Genomic DNA, 23,258 nt, shown 5'->3' with positions numbered 1-23,258 from the left:
TTGGCTGAGATTAAAGTTATTAGATTAGATTAAATTAAATTTAACTTTATTAATCCTTCGGGAGGGTTCCTCAGGGGTTTTCACACAGCTGAATAAACGTCAAACAGAAAACTAATTAAACAAAGTGTGAGACGGTTTACGTCAGCGCCCGGTTATATATTAGATAGCAAGGAGCAGACGGCAGTTTCACTCCACCGAGGGAGCTCGTGGCGTATACCCGGCTTTCTTTAGACCACGAAGGCCGGGTCGTCAGGTGGAAGCAGCCTCTGAATTTGGACACCCCCGCTGTTTCCGGGCCGGCCAATAATAACGGTGACATTTAACGTATTTTATTCGATAAATAAACACTGTAAAATGTATTTATCACCCCCCCCCCCCCACCCACCCCCAACAGCCCTTTTGAATGTCTCCCTAATTCTGAGGTCTCAAGGTTGGCAAGTATGGCCACAACACCTCACTTTTTTGCCACATGGATCGCAAACCACGTCTCAGCTGTTTGTGGAGGTAAAATACGTTCACACATGACTCCAATTACGCTCAGCCATTGTTGTGAGTGCGCACGCCAAGGGGCTGCAAGACATTTATACAGCCGTATTTCGCACATGACTATGAAAGGCGGAAGAGGAAGTAGTTCCTTTGAATGTAGACAATCCGAATGTTATAGTTTCTTTCCACTGTGTTCCTGTTAATGATAAACTATTTTACAAATTTACCCTAAATTACTAAAATATCGATATTTTAATGTGAGAATCGATTCTAGAACATAAATGATTGGTATCGGAGGAATCGATATTTCAGGATCGATCCGCACATCACTACTGAATAGTAACAATGACTAGAGTGACACTTCTGCACACATCTGATCTACTGGAAAGATATCAGTGAGAATTATGAGCAGTGCACATTGAACAGTGATGCTCATGTATTAGAAAAGACAGAAGTGCAATTATTCCTCAGGTGACTGAGATTCCCCCCAAATAGGGACCCGAATGCGTTGGTGAGAACAATCCCGTGACAGTTACATAGAGAAGAACATTACATTTGGGTTACACTGCACAAATCCTTCATTACATCTGAAAAGTCAGTGATACAAAAACCATAGAGGTCTGCAAAGATGAGTCATCCTTCACTATATTCTTGACAAGTGGGCGAGTGCATGTGTGATGCAGAGTAAATGAACAGTACAGACTTGACTGCTTTAGCGTTAGGGGATCCAATAACTCAGTTAATGTTGTTAGGGGTATATTGCTAACACTGTTTTGGTCCACTTGTCAGCCTAAAGGGATGGGTCACTGCAAATCAAGACCAAGTTGTTATAAGTGATCGCGGGGATTGGGAAGCTCATCTTGTAACCGGAAGTTCGATCCCCTGCTCTGTCTGTCTTGATCGTTGTGTCCTTGGGCAAGACACTTCACCTGTTTCCTACTGGTGATGTCCAGAGGGGCCGATGGCGCGATATGGCAGCCTCGCTTCTGTCAGTCTGCCCCAGGGCAGCTGTGGCTACAACTGTAGCTTGCCTCCACCAGTGTGTCAATGTGACAGTGAATGAATAGTGGAATTGTAAAGTGCTTTGAGGGTCTCGAAAAGCGCTAAATAAATGCAACCTATTATTATCACCTTTCAGGAAATATTTCTACCCGGATGGAAGTGGTTTTCTAAAATCCATAGGGCATAAAGCATCACTGAATGGGCTTTAAAGACTACTGAAGACAACTGAATACATATAGAGCATGCTTGATATCGTCCAAGCTATAATTAAACTTTGACTGAGAAGATATTTCTGAAAATAATAAAATTTCACCCCACCAGTAGACGTTCAATGCCAAGACCCAATCTAATATCTCTGCCATTATACAGTGCCCAAATACTTACTAAGATCATTTTTTGATGAGGTCTAATCTATATACCCCCTTGTGCCCTTGTGCTTGGATGTTGCAAAAATTCACTTTCAACACAAAGTTCTTTTTTTTTTTTTTTTTTTTTTTTTTTTTAGCTCATCTGTCTGAACCACCAGCAAGCTTACGTGATTTTCTGTCCACAGTTCACAAAGATCTCTGATCCTCCTCCAGTATCAGTCAGTATTTATTGAAACTTGTACAAAACGATCCACCCAAACTGTGCTCAAGATCACTGTCTGCAAGCCTCCGTGACTTCACCGTGGATTTTTAATTGCCATTGTGTTTTAGTCATTGTGTTCACCCCCCACCCCTCCGTGTTTCTCTGTCTTTCTGCCAAAATCTGATTAATTCTTGGTGTGTAAGGCCATCACATGCACACGAGGCCATATAGCATTGTGTGCAACATTTCTATGTTGGTTATTTACTAGGCTGTTGTCACAACCAGCAACTAAGATTATGAACTCTACCAAGAAATCCCTTGTAAGGAAGGCTATTGATTGCCTATGTCTTCATAAAGCCCTTCTGAATGGGTTGTTTTTATCTTACATCAGCTGAGTTTATACCTGACAGGATAACAAATATGCCAAGTGCTGGAGGACCTTCAGGTTAGATTTGAGTAAGAAAAATCTCCTTTTAGGTTGAGCACCCTGGGATACATGTTAAGCTGTGCTACAGCGAGAGAAAACCATAGACACAAACAGGTTTAAACCATCAAACACAACTTTTACACTCAAGAGGTCGGCCAAACCATGTTTACAAGACATGAAAGATACTGAGGCAGATGGACTCACATCATCAGTGACGTAAAAGCTGGTGATGCACAGTTGAATGCCAAACAGAAGCCTTTGAGACAAGTTCAGTGTGGCTAAATTATTTATATATCAACTACAGGTCTATCTACTGACTTCCAAAGAAACATTATAGTTATAAATCATCTGATTCATTCGTCACCTAATGTGGCACTGCTTGACGTCAGCGTAGTTATATTTCTACCCAGTTTATGGTTTTTAATATGAATCTTTTCTTTTGGCCGTGTGTCTTAGCAGCCCAAGTTGAAACACTTTGGCAGTTTTAGTGTAAATTATTCACAGTTGCATTTTCAGATTTGTTTTCCAATTACATTTCCTGGTACAAATGAAGGTTAACACATCAAATGGACCCAAGCGTATTGTTCAGGTGAAAACCAATTTGTAGTCCTCCCCAGGTGACATCAATGGGGGCAGCAGCGTTGCAAACAGAACATGGTCTGACTAGGCTGCTGCCTGTTTAATTTGTTTCCTGTTTAAAAAAAAAAACCCCAAACATTTGTCACTGAAATTGAAATGTGGGGACTTGAAATGTAAGTGCCTTCAGTACTTTAAATAAAAGTGCCCTCTTCATTTTCTTTCTTTTTAAATGAAATCACATGAATGAGATGAGATGTTGAAAATCACAACTATGATAGTCTTATTCATTCAGTGCTGGTAACCCAGAAGATAAGTTTATAGTCTGTTCGTGAATCCTGTGTGACATAATTTCTTTTACAGCTGCAAATATCCTGGAGCATACGACAGCCAAATTTATCAGTGTATGCCCCTAACCCCCCCCCCCCCCCCCCCCCCCCAACATCCAAGTTACTGCGTGAATCTGCACTGCTGTCCATTTTAGAGTATCCTTAGGGCATTGAGCAAGCTTTGCACTCATTTCAAACTGCTTGCCATTTGGTCAGATAGCTTCAGAAATTTCCACACCTTTCCAGTGTCAGATAAGGCCCTGTCAGTGTTCGATTTCTGTGATTTCACATTCTCACCCACTTCACGCTATGTTTGGCCAGCTGTGAAGAGTGAATTAGCAGCCAGGCATTGTACTTTATCCTGCAGTTGTCTGCCCCCCCAATTCTTCTCTGTTATTTGCAGCAAATATGAACAACAGAGTGCAACACTTCAAAATTTCTTCCTGGAGAGACTTTCATTAAAAGTTAAAGCAATATCCAGTAATATCCTCATTCTCTTGACCAACTTTTTACTCTGACTTTGAGTGTTGTTAACTCTTTGGGTTTCTTGAACTATAATTTATACAAGAGCTATGTCTGCTTTTGTAGAACCAGGACTTCCATCAGTGCTTTAAAAACCCAGTGGCCCATCTGGTTTTAGTTAACCCCCCTCAGACTGAAGTATTGGAAATTTTAAAATGAATATAGAGGTTTTAAAGATGTTAACAAAAGCTGCGAACATTAAGCTCACGGATATATAGGCTCAGAAACCAGTTGGCAACCCCCCAGTCAATCTCCAGTTGCTAGGAAAAGATGTGCATTCCCCAAACAATCGTTGAGTTTTTGCTGGCTTTTCCAAGGAAAAATTGGTCTTCTTTATGATTGCTTTGGCTGCTATCATATTACCTCAGTTGCCCGTAGGCTGGGCACTAACTTGTCTACAAATAGTTGCCAACTACAGAGTAAAAGTTGTCCCTTAAGGCTGTTAAACGATCGTGGCTCAAGAGTTGGGAGTTCGCCTTGTAATCGGAAGGTTGCCGGTTTGAGCCCCTGCTCGGACAGTCTCGGTCGTTGTGTCCTTGGGCAAGACACTTCACCCCCATTGCCTACTGGTGGTGCCAGTGTCCGGCAGCCTCGCCTCTGTCAGTGTGCCCCAGTGCAGCTGTGGCTACAACGTAGCTTGCCATCACCAGTGTGTGAATGGGTGGATGACTGAATGTGTAAAGCGCTTTTGGGGTAAGTAAGTGGACTAAGTAAAGCGCTCTACAAATACAGGCCATTTACCATTAAACGGCAAACACCTTGCGTAAAAACATCATGAAATTCAGAATTTCGAGATGCAAACCTTGCCGTCCACAAAAAACAAACTGAGCCGGTTCTGATTTTGCTAACGAAAAAAGGAGAAAACGAAGATTCTAGGTTTTTCTGATTCTAAAAAGAAAGCTGCAGGGAAAATTTAATGGTTTGATCAAGGAGGTGAAGCTGTATTACGGACACTTTCATACATATTTCAGGATGTCAGTGTCGTGTTTGAGCTTTGTGCTGGCAGAGTTGGGACCATATCTAAGGAGGCAGAGAAATAATTTTAGAGACTTGACCTACCCGGAGAAGCATCTAGCTGTGTGTCTGAGGTAAAATAGGATTATTTAAGTATTCGTGTTTTTTGCTGTGTGATTGCTGAGATATGTTTATACACATCCCAAATATCGGAAAAATCTAACTCAAAACCACAAAATAACTCCTGCAAGTTCATCCATTGTAATTATTTGTAATGATTTGTAATGGCGACCACAGAAATCTGTCTGTAACCAAATATCTAACAAGTTATTTTTTTTCTTTCTTTGCAGCATTGTATGCCTCCATTGCTATTATATTTTATAGCCAAAATATCCAGAAACTACTTGCCAATCTGTCTGGAATACACATTTTTCCCAATGACACGTGGTTGTCAGCTGCTCTTTTGGTTATTATTATTATTATTATTCGTTACTAGCGAACTGATGCCATGATCGTGATTTTACAAATGTATAAACAGAAAAACTAAACTATTACGAACTCCGCAGTAGCACCAAAGCACAGATGTTTGGTTTGTGCCACATGATTAGGACTAGTGCTAAATTAAATGAATACAAGACTAAATGTCCCTGTTTCCGGTTGGAGCCTCGGGGGGTTTTAGGCATAAATGGTACTCTTCTGTCCGCCAGATAAAGTTGTTGCACTGCTCAGCATTTGCTTCACTGTTCTTCTCTTTATTTTCCATTGTAAATAAAAGTTGTATTTATTCAATATTTCCCAAAGGGCTGCCACATCAGATCCGCATGTTTGATTTGGCACAGATTTTATACTGGATGTCCGTCCTGATGCAATCCTTCTATTTATCCGGGGTTTGGATCTGCACCAGGAAGTACACTAGTTTGGGACCCTGAGGCTTGGTTTGTCTCTTATCTGTCTGAAACTGGGAATATCTGCCGTGAAAGAAATCTGTGAAAGAAATCTATACACTATGGAACTAGAGCTGGGCGATAGAACGATAACGATATGTATTGCGAAATAACTTTTTCTCGATAGAAAAGTTAAACTATTGCGATAGGCCTCATCTCTCTTGTCCTCTTAAAAAAAAAAAAAAAAAAAAGAAGAAGAACAGCCAATCCAAATTAACTAGCGCAGAGCCGAACCAATTACAGCCGCAGCGTCACGTCACGTGACTTGTTACATACAGCACAAGTGCCAAGCCGCACATGTGTATTTGTTTGGAAAGCAGCCAGCCGCCGTGCCGCCCGGGTAATGGAGGAAATGAGTGTGCTGACTAGAGAAAAATCAACCGAGAGCGTGACCGAAGGTTACCGAAGAGAAAACAGATGATGGTTCCAATGCAGGTGTTCTTGGAATTCATCCTACCTGACAAACCATCCTACCCGTTGTTTCTACGCATGCGCACAACACGAAATTCAGTGGCAAACCGTCCTACCTTTGTGAATATAAGCTACAAACATACTCAGACGGGTAAAATTATGTGCCAAACCGTCCTACCTTTGTAAATGTGATGTACAAGCATACTTTAACAGCTAAAATTAAGTGGCGAACCATCCTACCTTTGTGAATATGAGCTAGAAGCATAATTTTACAGCTAGAATTAAAATGTTTGAAAAGCTAAGCTATACAACAAGGAGAGATTGAGAATTTCCTTTTAGTTCTCAGTTTATTTGATATTGACAAAAGTTAGTCAATTTTGTCTGTTCTTCTGTAAAACAAACTAAGATTTATTTTTAGAATTAATATTTTGTTTCTAAGTGGAATTGACAATTTAGTCTGTTTTGTTTGTTCTATTTTGAAACTTAAACGCTTTAGCGGCTGCCTTTTGTGTAGTTTGCAATATTTGCCTTTATTTATCTGAAAAAGTCTCATGTTCCTTAAGTACATCTACCCTGTTGAACTTATTATGGGAAATAAATATTTAAATCAAAACAAGCTGCTGATTAGTTCACATTTTACTTGTGAGCAACGGCACATTTAAATCTTACAAATATAGTTATTTGGCTTATATCGTGATAGATATCGTTATTGCCTGAAATGAAAAAAACATATCGTGATATGAAAAAATCTTATATCGCCCAGCTCTATATGGAACCTTTATTTACATTACAGCATCACAGAAACATGTTTTGGTTAAGTGTTTGTCCAAGAGACCGTGTTTTTACTAAAAAATATTGACACTGACAAGAATCTTACTATGTAAAATTATTCAATTTTGTTGGATGGTGACTTAGATCAATCAATTGTCAATTGTTAACTCAAAGTGTTTTAGTTCACCTTTTTATTCATGTCAATATTATTAGCTTGTAAACCACAGTGTTCTTAACCCAGTAGTTAAAAACACTGAAAACTCAGTCTCAGTAAATGAGGAGAATTAAGGCCAGTTAGCACTGAGTTACAGCTGCTGTTACTTTCTATGTGTTGACAGTTGTTGATGTTGCCTTTTGAAAGAAATTTGGCACATTTTGTGCTGATTCAGAAAATAATTAGACATTTTCTGAAGGCTGCAAACACACTTGAACAATTTTAGATGTTGCTTTAATTGATGGATTTAGATCGATGGCTTGAAGTAGAATTGTTTCTTTTCATCTTTTATCCACTAGTGACCACCCGAGGCTAGGTGAGGAGAGGGTGTTGAGTTCTACACCACAGTGTCTATATTTATATCCAAGGAAAAGAAAATGTCTTGATTTTGATTAATATGTTTTCTTTAAGACACCAACTCTTTACAAAAAGTTATTTAACAGCGACATACACCCTACTCTGTAATATTGCTTTGTAACCAGCATTTTATCAAATTGTACCTTGGATCAGTTGTCAACCGGTGTCAGTACAGTTTCAGTTCACCTTTTTATTCATGGAATCAATATTGTGAGCTTGTTATCCTTATAAATCTGTATTTGGTATTAAAAAAACCTAAAAACTCAGTGTCTAAGAGCATACAATCAGCAAACCAAAATCTTGAAAATCAATTAGGCTAGCTAAATAATGTTTATGTCGGTTAATTTATTGTCTTCCACTCAGTACTGTACTTTCTGATCCTTTGAATAGCTGCAGTTGTTTATTGATAGAAAGTAAAATATTAGAGTTGTAATATTTTAGAACTTTGTGTGGTTTTAGATGAGAAGGGTAATAAATTTATACAGCAATGTATTTAAAATAAGGATTCAGTAAAATGTTAGGTTCATTAATTGTGGATAATTAAGGTCAGTTAGAAATGGCACAAGTCTGTTTCAGATTTCAGGTATTTCTTTGAGGGATTTATGTGGATGGCTTGAAGGAGAGTGATATACGTCTAAATGTTTTATCATTTTTTTTGATAAAACAAACTAGATGTACTACTTTGGCTAATTATTGGATACAATGTCATCAATTGGTCAATTACCTGCTGAGTTTAATCAGACTCATCCTAACACATGTTGTTATCAGTGTAGTTACTAGATGACAATTTAAACAATGGCTTCACTTATTAAATAAGTGGCCTGCTGTGTGGCGTAGCGCCAGTGCTTGTTTTCCCTGCAGCTTAATAAGCCTGATATTGTATTTCATGAAAATGTTACAGTTCCTCATGACATTTTGTTCATGCAGGAAACGTCTACTATAAATGCTCAATGAAACCTTGGGGGCAGATAGGCTATATTAACCTTTCTGCAGCAACAACAAAAACAGCTTGTTTTGTGTCCTTGCCTTAATCCGACATGGTTTTAAATAAGTTCTTTGCTTTTGTTTGTTCCACATATTATGCTAAAAGCAAAATTACCAATGTTTTACAGAGAAAACATTTTGATGTTGGACAGGAACCCAGACATGTTAAAACTCATAGTAGCAGGCAGTGTTATCAAGCTTCTCTAAAAACTAAAATCAATTTTTTAATCTTTGTTAACAAAAAAGAAGAGTATTAGCTTCCTCCTACCTCACATCTTCTCACTTTGCCTTTCTGTTCACTTGCCTCTGGAGTGAAAACATTTTTCTTGGGTGTTGTTTCGTAAGAGTCAAATAACTTGTACGTTGTTTTGAGATCAAGCCTTACAGGAAGGTTTGGTATTTTTCACTTTGCAAAGATTTGATAAAGGCTGGCAAAAAGGCAAACAGTAACATCAGTGTTTTACTGAAACCAATCTTCCACAGTGAGGATGAAAAAGTGAAAGAGGGCAAGATTAACATAGAAAATTCACGCTTTTGGGCTCCAGTTGAGCCCACCTAATGACCCTCACATGTCTCCTTCTCTCACTATGGCATATAACCACAAAGCCCTCAGCACTTATTGTATTAGTTTATCCACTGTTAGAGATGCAATCATGAGACCTTAATAAATTGCCTTCTATCTTTTTTTCTCAGAAGTCTTCCAAGCCATGTGGCAGGATTGCATACACATTCACATTACCCTTTTGGTGGTTAGTACATACACACAAAAGAGGCAACGTTTAATGTTGCAAACACCTAAAGAAAGAAGGGAAAGATGTCCTATGCTGTACAGAATGTGTAACCTGGGGCAAAAGTGTTTCGTGGTAACGGCTTATGTAAGTAATTTTAATTTACTTCAATATGATGGGTATTAAGGACATAATGTGTTATGTGTGGAAAGGCCTTCAGTCCAAGAAAGCTTCTTTAAATCTCAAATAGATGACTGCGAACACAAAAATAAAAAGCTAGATCGTCAGTCAGGGCAGTTGCAAAGACTCTGTTGTCCTGTTTTGTCTTCAGTAAATCATCATTAGTTTTATGTCAGAATTCCCTAATCAGGGAATTTACTTAATGCTGAATATGGTTAAATATTTACTATATTTTTCTTCATAATGCAGTTTGCATTTAAAGAGACTGTTTGATAAGTAATAGATCACCCTGTAAAAACAGGTACATTTTGTCTTCTTTCTCACTGAAAAGAGCTTTTCTAGAGCACACATGTGCACAACTTGTCCCCGGAATCATCTCGGTCCACTCCGGTACATTGTCCTAGAAGGAAAATAGAACAAAACTCAAAAAGTCAAAAAGGGGCATCATTAGGCAAAAGAATCTCCAGGTGAATGACTACAATGAGTCATTCTCCTCGACTTTTAGACAGCTGGCACAATGTGGGCTAATTTAGATTTTTTTTTTTAATGTCAGTTACATTGTAACCTGTAACAATTTTTCACATCAGTTATTCAGTGGCTGGCTCTTCCCCTACCTTTTTTTTTTTTTTTTTTAAGTCAGTGTGCCTCTTTGGGGCCAGACTTTGCTGTTAAAATGAAATTTATGTAACTGTGGGCCCAAGGGTTCTGATTTCTGGATGTACGTCCTACCAGGCCCATGAATCCAAAAAAAAGTTAGTGCATTACTGAATCTCCCTGTATTCTTTTTTGCTTGCTCCATAGACTTCTGTTAAAGCTGGCTTGAAAGGGCACAACACAAGGAGGGATGCAACACAGGTTTAGATTCTAATTACCACCATTTATTAAGAAAATAAAGGTCCTGTGTGATGGATGAGGAGGGCGGGAGATCAACAGGCCAAGAAGGCGAGCTGTGAAGGAGGCCACTTAAATAGGCCCAGCCCACGTAATTCACAGTTGTCCTGAATCTGTTATCAACGGAGGGCACCTAGAACTTAAAGATACAAATCATGCACACATCAGCCATATGAAATCAATATCAAACTGACGTGTAGCGTTTTACACTAGGATCATAAAAAAAACTAAAACCAAAAGTTAAAAATATCATTTAAAGATGGCTACTTTCCTAGACACGAAGTTAAGCCTAGTTGTGAGCTGCTGTGCACAGTATTGATTTTATTTATATAATGCCAAATTGCTGTGAATTGAGGGGATCTTGACTGGACAGGCATCTGAGATGGTGGATTGTTGTGAACTGGCCAGATGGTTAATGTTGTCGACTCACAACAAGAATACAAAGAGGGTTTGACTCCATCAGTCAGCTGGGGCTAGATTTTTGGCACTCCAGCTTCCTCCAGCAGATGAAAAACATGCATGTTAGGTTAACTGCTGACATTTAGTTGGCCATACTTGTAAATGGTTGTCTTGTCTCTGCATGTTAGTCCTTCAGTAAACTGGCGTCCTGTTCAGGCTGTTCTCCACCTCTAACCCAGTGACAGCCAGGATAGGCTCCAGCACCCACCATGAACCTGAATTGTATAAGTTAAAGAGGATATATGGATGTTGACCTTTGACTAAAATGTCTGCTAGATCCTTATAAAAATATAGGGAATGGGGCAGTTTCCAAAGCATTGCACTAAACCAAACCTTATTTAGCCACAGTCTCCTAAGTATAAGAAGGTCTGAGCAGTGAATTTTACCTTTTTCTGCACAGATCCCCAATTGCTATTAGAGTTAATGGTTTGCAAAACATTACACCGCTTAGCCTTAACCTGCTCTGTAGACCTAGTAAAGCCCACCCAAGCAGATATCCTAGCCTGTGGCCTCTGATAGTTCAGTGCTTCTCTCACTGGCAGACTCATAAAAATGCCACAGGACTCAGCCCCAGTGTTTATTGCATTGTAAGCACTTTTTAAAAGCCAAAGTAACAACATACATTTTACAAAGTGGTCTTCAGATAACTACTTTCACAAAACCTATAGCTACACTTTAATTTTTTACTCATGTCAACTTTTATTATGGGTTTTGTTTTGCTCTTGCTGCTGTTTTACTATGTGCTTCTTTTATTGCACCCTGAGCTGCAACCACTGTATGAAAAGTGCGATACACATACATTAAGTTTAATGTGTATGTATATAGTTACTATGGCATTTATTCATTACAGCTGAAAAAACCCAACCAAAAAACATGGCTGTGGATGCTGGTTATATAACGGTTTTTCTTCAGTAGTTTAAGACATGAGGGTTAACCACAGAGTTTAACACAAGAAAATCAGACAAGTTGAAATGATTACAACCCATGTTTTCTTGGGTTGGCACGTGAACGCTTTACACTTCAGTTCACGTGCCATATCTGATGTGTTTCGGTGAAATTCAGTCACCCTGCTGTGATCTCTGCCTTCAGTACCTTATCATTTCACTTCAGTGTAACTCAATTATTCTCTCTTAAAACTAATTACTGTTTAACCAAGTGAAATAGCTTGTATGCGATGTGTTTGAGCTTTGTGCAGGTCCATATTGTCCTGTTTCTTTTCTAATTTAACATTGCTGTCAACCTTTTTTGTACACCTTCAGTACAACTGCTGCGACCGTGAATACAAATATAGATAATTACACACCTCTCTTCTCTGACATTTTTCAGCTGTAGGTCAGACATCACTGAAGAACACAGAGTGTGTGTGTGTGTGTGTGTGTGTGTGTGTGTGTGTGTGTGTGTGTGTGTGTGTGTGTGTGTGTCTCCACACATTCTCTCTCAAAGATGTCCCTGCACATCTGCTGAACTCTGATTCTTAAAGCATCCATTCATTTAATTGTACATCATAGTGTAACCACCCTGCTACATCTACCACATCTTATCACATCTACTTGGGCACTAAAACTCTGAACATGTGTGTACGTGTGATCGATGCTTTTAAGCCTACAGAGGGATTATGGATGTTTTAGTTGTGCGCGACAATTGAACACACTCATAACACTCAGGTCAAGTGTTTACCCAGCTGCATGTTTGACTAATGACTCAGTTATTGAATTATACACGTCGTTAATAGACTAAGTGTCCACTAAACTGAAAAAAGATTGTACCAGGCAATGACTACCTCAAAGACTCCCCTGCATGTTTTTCAAAACTTGTATAACAAAATGAGCAACATTGAGTTTTGTGGAAACAGGAGAAATTTGCTTAGGCCTCTCCAGATGTGATGGACATTGTTTGCATTTGCTTTGCTCTGTGATGTTAATCATCAACATTTATGGAAACAGTGGTTGGAGACTGCTGTACTGCCAAATTAACTGCAACTGTGTGGAATTAACTTGTTATCTTGTTGCCTTTTAAAATATCTTTTTTAACTGCTACCTTCAAAAGGACTTTTGTGCGTGAAGACCAAAGACGCTGATAAAATGGCGAATAGAATCAGTCTGCTGGCAAATTCTAGTTGCAGTGTTGGTAATTATTTGTAATTTGTATGCGATAATACAGTGAGTAACTGTGATTTATAAGAAAAAAATTGCAAATCTGTTGTCATCTGTTGAAAATTTGTTGTTCCCTACATACACAGAAATTCATGTTAAATGGAAATGTATATTAACTATTTACATGCAGAGTCCAGCCAAAGATAGTTTCATAGATTTGAAACTAATATTCCTCCACAACTACCGTATTTTCACGACCATAAGGCGCACTGTGCTAAAAGGCGCAGTCTCAGTTATGTGTGCCCTTACTGTATTTAACACACACATAAGGCGCACTGGACCATAGGGCGCATACAAGTACCGTATGCGTATTTAAAAATAAAGCGGGAGCAAACCTGAATTCGGTACCTTACTCACATTCCTATTGCCGGTAATCGTCATCATCAACAACACACAAGCATACAAGTGTGCATATTTAAAAATAAAGCAGGAGCAAAACTGAGTTTGGTACTCACATTTTTATCATCAATCAAACCCATCGAAGTCCTCATCCTCTGTGTCTGAATTGAACAGCTGCGCTAAATCTCCATCAAACATGCCAGGTTCACTTTCTTCACCGTCAGAGTCACTTTCCGTGCCGTGCGGCTCCTCGGAAACGATGCCGGCTTTTGCGAAAGCTCGAACAACAGTGCCAGCAGACATGTTAGCCCAAGCATCTACAATCCATTGGCAAATTGTGGCGTAACTCGCCCGGCGCTGCCTTCCACTCTTAGTGAAACTGTGGTCTCCACCGGTCATCCATCGCTCCCAGGCCGCTCGCAGCCTTACTTTGAATGGGCGGTTCACACCGATGTCCAGCGGTTGGAGTTCCTTTGTCAGGCCTCCCGGAATGACAGCAAGCTCACAGTTCATTTGCTTCACAAGTTTTTTCACATCGGCTGTGAGATGGGCACGCATACAGTCACAGATCAACAGCGATGGTGATGCGTGGAAAAAACCACCTGGTCTCCTTACATACACCTCCCTCAGCCAGTCTTTCATCATTTCCTCATCCATCCAGCCCTTTTCATTTGCCTTAATGATGATTTCTGCTGGAAACTTCTCTTTAGGCAAAGTCTTTCGCTTAAAAATCACCATAGGCGGCAGTTTCTGTCCATTAGCATGGCAGCCAAGCACAACAGTAAAAGAAGACTTTTCATACCCCGTTGTGCGTATCGCTACCGTGCTGGTCCCCTTCTTCTCCACAGTGTGACTCACCGGGATGTCAAAAGTGAGCGGGACCTCGTCCATGTTTGTGATGTGGCTGGGCTGGATGTTTTTGTCGCCGATGTGTTTGCTGCAGTAGGAGCGGAAGATGGCCAGCTTTTCCTTATAATCCGCTGGAAGTTGCTGCGCTACCATAGTCCTGGTCCGGATGGAAAAATGGCACCGTTTCATAAAACGAAAGCACCAAGACGGACCTCCTTGGAAATGTTCAATGTTCATCTCTTCAAGCTAGTGAAACTGCTTTTAGCCGAATGGTGACCGTCGAAACGCTTCTCCCGCTCGCTCTTTGCTCGATGATCCACCGCTCGAGTCTTTCCTCCAACTCGAGCCACCTCGCCTTATGTCCGCGGAAACTCAGCTGCCTTTTCTTGACCTGCCGGAGCTTGTTTTCCAGCTTCCTCCATTTGCGAACCATCGATTCGTTAATCTTAAATTCTCTCGCCGCTGCTCGATTTCCATGTTCCTCCGCGTAGCTGATGGCCTTCTGTGTGTTCTCAGTCTAGATAATTATAATATTTGTTTGGGTTTTGTTTTACTGATATATGCAAAAACAAGGTTTGTTTTCAATATTTAGTTGTCACTGAGTTACTGCTCCATGCTAAAATGTGGTGGAGCTCAGTGCTATCGTAGCTGCCCTTAAACTCAAATTATTCACAGCTGTGATGAGTTTTAAAAGAGCTCAAAGAAGTGCGCTGCTTGTCACTATTTTAATCCACCATGCTGTACGTCTCTCTGTAATGCAGAAGGTCAAGCAGCAAAATCGCTCAAGAAAATTACTTATGTTGGAGAAGTTAAAAATGTGACTTCAGTGGGTCCCTCTCATTATGAATCTGTCCTTTGCTTTCTGTTTCTGTGTGGAAGTAACATGGTCACTCAGTGTTCCTGCCTCAGTGACTGCCTCTTGTGAGATATTTATAGCTGCTGAGGGATTTGTCCTCACAGTACCATAGGGTTCATAGGCATACACACTGTGTTCTTCCTTTCTTATTTTCACCACACATTGTGTGGTCTGTTGTTGCAATAGAAGCAGGGCAACTCTGGGTGTTTGTTTGAAGTTAATGTAAACTTAATATGAAGTGGGTGTTATCAGGCAGTTGGTGTTGATCAAACAAGCTTACATTGTTCATTATCAGTGCAGCCACTAAAGACTTCTCATGTTTGACTTTGCATCAACACATTTTACACAGTTAGTTCTCAATTATTGCATAAAAGCTGTCAAGTCTTCAGTTCACGAATCAATTACCAGGCAGGCCAGTTGCATAAGAAATCAGGTTGCAGTATGATGTTTAAAGAAGATGTCTCCTAATCTCTGTTTTTGAAGTTTTTCTTTTTTTTATTTACACAAATTTTGAACGTTTTTGAGAGCAGAGGGGTTAATATGGCCCCAGACTTGAATCTGCATGTTTTAAGAATAGGATGAGGAATGCTTGCAGGTATCTGGCCTCTTAGTCTGCCTCAGTCTTTTCCCACCTTGCACGTCTGCCCAGGTGTCTCATACTCCACTGTAGTTAATTAAACTGCATGGCTGTCAGGGAGCAATGAAAAGCTGTTTAAAGGTATGATATAGGGGAAAATGTGAAGGTGTGAACAGAGAGAGATGACGGGTATCTGACGTGTAATTAGTACTCCTTTTTTGTGAATCCACTGCGAAGTGGAAACCTTTTTATCTGACAGTATCTGTTAGAAACAGCTCAGTGATCCATATAATTATCATCAGATCCTATTAGTCAAAAACACGTTGATCAGTGTAATTATCATCAAATCCTTTTAGTCGAAAACAATCTGATCTCTGTTTTTCCAAGCCTATCTTCCTCCCCCCTCCTGTTTTCCCTCAGTCATATCTTGTACAGTTTTGTGCATGCTTTAATGTTGTTTTTATGAAAGAACATCAAAAGTCACAGCAATTTGTTCTTATTTCGCCTCTCACACGTCTTTTTTATCATTCTGCCTGGGCCTGTCGAGTGGGGTCATTCAAAGGCAAGAAAAATATCATTTCACCATCGGCGATATTCCGGTGATTAAATTGTCTTTGAAACTGTACCCAAATTATCAGCTCACGTGTCAGTGGCAATGGGTATTTTTCATAATAGACTTTTTCTCTTTCCATCTGTAGCAAGAACACAGGCACATGTGGCTTTGTTCAATTCAAGCAGTGACAGTGTGATGGCATGCTTTTATTTTGTTATTTACACTCGTACCAGTCCTATATGTGTTATTATTACATAAATACTTGTCAAACAGTAACACATCAGAATGTCTTCATTAAAAAGGGCTATCCAGCTTTAATTTTTGCTTAGCTATAATGAGGTAAATTTGATCACTTGTGGATCTAGAGAAAGCATATGGTCATGTGCCAAGAGAGGAGAGAGGTAATCTGAGAGAGGATTATATCAGGGATCCACTGGGCGCCTTCTTGTTTGCAGTGGTGATGGACAGGTTAACAGATGAAGTTAGGCATGTGTCTCTGTGGACTATGATGTTCACAGTCTGTAGTGAGAGTAGAGAGCAGGTGGAAGAGAGCCTGGAGAGGTGGAGGTGTGCTCCAGAGAGCAAACGAATGAAGGTCCGTAGAAGCAAGATAGAATACAGAGGTAGATGAGTGGAAAGCGTGCATGGAGCAGAGGTAGTGAAGGTGGATGAGTTAAATACCTAGAGTCAACCATCCTAAACAACAAACAGGGCAAAAGAGAGGTAAAGAAGAGAGTGTGGGCAGGGTGGAGTGGATCAAGATGAGTGACAGGAATGATTTTTCACAGGAGGAATAGCAGCAAGAGTGACAGGGGAAGGTATACGAGATAGCAGTGAGACCTGCTATTAGGTATCGTTTGGAAACATTGCCAAAAGAGAAGCCAGAGCTGAAGATGTTAAGATTGTCATTAGAAGTGACCGGGGTGGACATGACTGGAAAATCATATTAGAGGACAGCTGAGTTGAGTAGTATGGAGACAGAGTTAGAGAGAGGCAAGGCTTAAGTGTTTTGGACACATGCAGAGGATGGTGACTATATTGTTTAAAGGATATTTAATATTGAGCTGCCAGGCAAGAGGGAAGACCTTAGAGAAGGTGAAGGAGCACATGCAAGACGGTTGGTGTGATAGAGGAGGATGCTGCGGTGAGATGTGGGTGGATGATCCGCTGTAGTGATGCCTAAATGGAGCATCCGAAAGAAGAATAGAATCTTTGAGGTAGTATTACTTTATATACTAGTCATTAGTCTTTTTAGTGGCCTTGGATCGTGTAGTTCATTTTATCTACGCCTCATGTGCCTAGCACAGCAGTTTAACTAATTTATCTTCCTTAATGTTAGTATGTGCAAATTCCCAGTTGGCAGGATGTTCCAAAGCAACAACACAAGTTGTTGTGATTAATTATACCTCACGGTGATGTTGCAGAAAGTTGAATTGATAATCAAATGATACCAGACTTCATACGGAGGAGTGGCTTTGTTTCAAACCACGAATAGCATAATTCTCACTAAAAGTGTTTTCCAGACAAAATGCCACCTGCTGCTTATGAATTAGTAGCTTTGTGCTACAATAAAATAAAATAAAATAAATGTGAGTAATAAGCACCAGCAGATGCACCAAATTATCAGCAGCTTTACCTGCCCATATTTACCTTGTTGACTGGTATTAGCCAGTAACTAACAAAACTGTAGCTTTTGTTAATTACGGCAGAATTGAAGCCTTTGTTACACATTTAGGAGCCGTCTTTCTCTATGATAAGGCTGCCGAGGAGCTAGTCTTCCCATAAAAAGAGAATTATCTGATGCATCACATTAGTGTTGCGGTCAGTGTATCTGAGATCATGTTTCATATATTTTATAATTGAACGTTTCCCACATGTTACATTTTAAAGTATTTAAAATGAAAATGTTGATGTCTGCTGCTGCGTATCCTACTACATGCTGCACAATTTGATTATCAACTGAAAACTGGATTTTTTTATTTTTATTTGAAATCATCTGTGAGGTTTGATTTGATTGATGTGTAGAAGTCACACTGCTAAACAAAAGTAATTGGCTAAACGGTAGCAAATTAAAATTTTCAAGTTATTTTTGCAGTGCAGAATTTCCAATCGAGCTGCACTGATTGTTGTAAAGTTTAGTTCTCTTATTTGGAAAATGCAGAAGTTGCTAATGTACTTTTTTAAAAATAAAAATAATTTTTTTAAAAAGACCTCATCTATAGCGCTCAGTGAATCACACAAGATGAAAAGATTTCCATGCTGGCAAAAGATAGGTAATTGATTGACAAGTACAAGATAACAAATAATTGTGTGAAATTTTTTGAAAAGCTGCTGTTTGATACAGCACATTTAAAGCCTTTGTCACACATTTAGGAGCTGTCTTTGTATATGATAAGGGTGTGGAGGAGCTAATCTTCCCATAAAAAGTGGATTATGTGGTTTTCTAAATTAATTTTGGGAGTAATTCTTGCACTAATATATTGTAAATTATACCACATGTTCGAATTCTGACTTAGATGAACAAATGTGAAAAAAGGTCATAACTAATCCAGCTTTAGTGCTATTAGTTACAGACACACAACTATGATTAAACAGTTTTAGTTGATTGATAGCTGTCAGAATGTTTCTGTAAAGATTACCTACATGCACTATATCGTTAAAGTGAAAACAGTGTGGCTGTAGGTGGAAAGAGAGCACAGTGTAAAGTTATAGAATTCCTCTTGTTCTGGGAAATCGATGATGCTCTCTGGCTCCATGACGCAGAGCTACTGATTCACAGATTGATTTTCTGTGTGTGTGTGTGTGCGCAGTGAAGCAGTGAGACAGCTCACACCTTCGATTGAATAGTTGTGTATATTTACCATATTAGCATTCTTTTTTGGACAGCCTGGGTTTCTTGTAGACTGTAAATACAAGACTATCACAATGCTGTCCCAGCTGCGTAATCTATCTGCCTGCTCAGCAGAATCCCAGCTCCCTGGTGGTTTGTTGAAGAAGGCTTATACATGTCAAAGGCATGCGGGTAATGTTATCACTAAGTACATTATGCAGCACTGGATTTTTAAACTTGTGCTTTCCTTAATAGAACCTTGCTCAAATTGAATTTTCTTTATAACAGGAGGGCTCAGTGTCTGTCTGCTGCAAACATTTGTCACAGTTATTATAGTCACATATTGTCTATAGATTATTTCACACCAAATACTGGAACAAAGTAATTGGCCATTGTTGCGGGGGGGTCCATCCCATTCAAGACAGCATAACAATGAAACTCTGCAGCAGTTTATGGGGTTTCTGTATGAAGGATTGTGGAATTTGATGAGACATTTCCAAGTCGGGATTGTTATCAGAATCAGAAACTTTATTGTCATTGTCACGAGAACAACGAAATTAAGAATGGTCCCCGATCATTGCATTATAGATAAAAGAAAGTATGACAAATATATTTGTTTCCAGAAAATTCCACCCTATTGGGATATTCAATCCACACTGAAGCCATGCTTGTATTTGTTTAAATGAAAAAAAAAAAAAAAACGTTAAGATATGTGTATATATATTGTACAGATATTTGCGTGTATATTTTACATAGCTTATCCATATTTTTTCCATGTCTTATTTCTTTAATATGCAGAACCCCTCTAGCACTAGTTTTGAGACATGCAATGCATTTTTGTTGTGATATGCACGGTTTGGTTTATTGTCCAAATAATAGTTTGTCTGTCTTGACCATCGCATGCTAAGGTGTGTCCACACCAGATCACCATAGAAAGTGAATGAAATTTGGTGATTTCAAACAGCTGCGGGCAAAATAATTTTTGGTGACGCAAGATAAGCTTGTGATTGCTCTGGTTTTAATCGATTACTACACTCAACCACTCAGGGAATATGCATTTTCCCTAGTTACTGGGGGTTGCCATAGGGTTGTTGGGCGGTATCTAAGCTTGTTGACAGTTTCTGTACCAATCAGTTTCACAGCAATTGCTAGCAGTCACTCAGCAGTCACGAGCCCCCAATTCATGTTTACCCCCCACACCCCCACCCCCAAGACCCAAGCAGCAACAGGAAACAAATCCTTTCTTTATAATGTGATTTATTTACAAAGTGGTAAGAAGTCGAGTCTAGGGACAACAAAACGGGAGTGTCAACACTTCAGGGTGAGCCAAAGCCAAAATAATAAACAAAACAAATCTAAACAAATCCCGCGCCCCTGACCTTACCAAAATAAAGTCAAAAATAAAGACAGAGTCTGACCTCTGTAACTAATTTAAAACAGGAGAAAACTGGTGATCAAAAGAAACGGCAGCTCACCCCTACCCACTCCACTTCCGCAACTTTCAAAACAGCACTGCAGCCAGCGGCTGCCACAGGTATACTGCTGGGTTGTGAGGAGAGACGCGAGAGACGAGAGAGCCTCCCTCGCCGTGGCACTCCAGCCTCCTTTAATGGGCGGGTCCTCCAGCTGGAACCAGTCTCGTCGGGCTGTATATCCACGCACCAATCGGAGCAGGGCCCTGGCATAGCCGAATTAACATAAACAAATACATTAACTGCACAAAACAAACACATGAAATGCAAGTTCGTAACAATAGGAATGGGTAGTTGCCAACTCCTGTGTGGCACAGGGGCCTTAGCTGACTTAACATAAGGCAAATCTTTTAAAGTTGCAAGCTGTATGAAATTAGATACTTATACTGTTACCTTTTAGAAAAAGGTGTTGCTTCTGGAGTATTAATGACAGTTTCATAATATCCTAGCATCCTCAATGACCAGGGACTGAGAAATAAGCTGTCAGGCATTTGTTTCTGGAAGTTCTCTGTGATAACCCCAATTTTCAGTTATTAATCTGCAGCTCCGCTACAGTGTACAGTGATGCTTACTGATGAAAATCCTTAATATTTTCTTCTGGCTTGATGTGTAGTAGTTTCCACACATTTGCCTAACAAGCAAAACATCCCTGGTTCAGTTCTAGGAGGAGACGCAAATCCCTTGCAGGTTGAAACAAGGAGGGCGTCTGGTGTTAAATTCCCAAATCAAACATGTGAGGCTACCTGCTGTGGTGACCCCTTGTGAATAAGGGATCAGCTGAGAGTAGTTCTGCTCACTGACAAAAATCCCACTTTACATGCACTGGCAAAGCCTGCATCATAAATACTCTCGTGGCTCACTCTGCTCATGTCATTTATCAAACACACCCTCGCAATTTGGTAGTCAATTTAACCTGCAGACTTTCTCATCTCTGCCTCTGACACGTCAGTGCTGCTCTCCACCACCTGCATCCACCTGGAGGCTGAGAAGAGATATTTGTTTATCACTCTCCAGTTTTATACGTAACAAATTTGCATGGACTTCAGAGCCTGAAGCTGTATCCACACACATCGCACATCGCTTTGGTCACTAGTGGACATTTTAGGCTCTGGTTGCCTAGGTAACTCAAATGTATTTACTCATCTGTTGTATAACAATTACCTGTATCCTGTTCTTTAATTGGTAGCCACCTCAATCGCTCCCTCGAAATTGAGAAACCTTTATCCTGAGACCCACTTGCTTCATGTTGTCAGTGTTTTTTTTTTTATAATACTTAGTTGTTTGAAGCCCAGTCAGATTTCACAAATGGACATTTTGGTCTTTGTTTTGATCATTTCAGCCTGATTTATCGAACGGCTCTGGACAAATACACAACAAGCTTCTCAGTTTTTTGGTTTGTGAGGACTCTAGCCCATATGAGTGGTTTCATGAAGGAGTCACAATGGCAACATAATTTAATAACTACTCATGCCCACAATCATTTTGGCTCATATTGATGCTGTTTTATTACATCGGCACTCTGTAACATCTCATTTTCACCAGTGAATCCCCAGTGTGATAGGGGCATAGATTCAACAAGGCATTCACAGCTTTTAGTCCATGTTGACATGACAGCATCACACAGTGCACATTTGTTTGCTGCACGTCCATAATGTGAATCTAACATTCTATCACATCCCTATGGTGCTTTATTGGACTGATATCTGATGACTGTGGAGGCAGACTGGAGTGGTACCCAGTGTGGTCTTCTGCTGCTGTCGCTCATTTGGCTGGCAAGTTCGACCTGTTGTACATTCAGAGATTCTCTTCTGCATAGCTTCGTTATAACAGGTTGTTGTTTAAGTTATTGTCTTCCTCCTTTCCATCCACTTCCACGCAGTCTGATTATTCTCTTCTGTAGGGATGGGTATCGAAAACCGGTTCTTGTTGAGAACCGGTTCCCACTGTTTCAATTCCTTGGAATTGTTTCCCATTTTTGCAAACGATTCCCTTATCGATTCCAGTCGCCCCGAATGACGTCACCACGTTGCGGAGCGTCATTTACCTGGCAGCAAACGCTCAAAAGTTTGATTATACTTTACGAGAACAACAGGACAACTTGCAAAGTAGATGAAACACTACGAATATGCAAAAGCATTTACTCACAAAACACGCGATAACCTTAAATGAATGTTGTGTTTTTAATTCCGCTCCGGACTCGTGAATCTCAACCGAGCAGCGGCGGTAACGTTTGCACGTCATCTCCCGTTAATGCGGCAGGTAAATAATCAACTAACAGTGCATATTATGTTAGCGCGATCTGCCTTATTACAAAACCTGCTATTACTGTGCATTTAGGTGACCATGATGAGAGAGACAGACAGTCTGGCTCAGATGCTGGCAGTTCTCGCTGCAGTCTACCAGTAGCGTCTCCTTTCAGGCCAGGATAGACGAATGTCACCGAGCAGTGACTAAGTTTGTGGTAAAGGCTTGCACCCATTTGCCACAGCAGATGCCCCCTATTTTCAGTAAGTGGATGTGTTTAATTGTAGGCAGGGACATTACTGGATATTCTTGTGTAATTGCTACAGAATAATTTATGTTATACTTTGTTATTGCTACAGAAGAATATTTATTTTATTATTTTACATTTACAATTTATTTTCCTGGGGACCCTGTGACACCCATTGAAGAGCCGTAGGCTGGATCTCTTAAGATCTCACTGCTGGGTTTGTAAGGCCATGTTACTCCTAAATTTTTATCTTGTTCAAAGAAAAGATATAAAACAAAGTTCTAAGTTAATCGAACTTAGTGTTCTCCTTTTTAAAAAATAAGAATCGATAAG

At 39.9% G+C, this 23,258-nt stretch overlaps 1 protein-coding gene across 11 annotated transcripts in view; it reads left to right on the top strand.

Moving 5' to 3' along the window:
- gpat2 (glycerol-3-phosphate acyltransferase 2, mitochondrial) overlaps positions 1-23,258 on the top strand; it is a 168,480-nt gene that overhangs the window by 97,943 nt on the left and 47,279 nt on the right. The gene's annotated exons all lie outside the window — the stretch shown is intronic.

This window comes from Simochromis diagramma, unplaced genomic scaffold (assembly GCF_900408965.1).
Source record: "Simochromis diagramma unplaced genomic scaffold, fSimDia1.1 OVJJ01000131.1, whole genome shotgun sequence".
Classification (NCBI taxonomy): domain Eukaryota; kingdom Metazoa; phylum Chordata; class Actinopteri; order Cichliformes; family Cichlidae; genus Simochromis; species Simochromis diagramma.
Note: the sequence above shows the minus strand (reverse complement) of the source record. Positions and strands in the feature narration are given on the sequence as shown.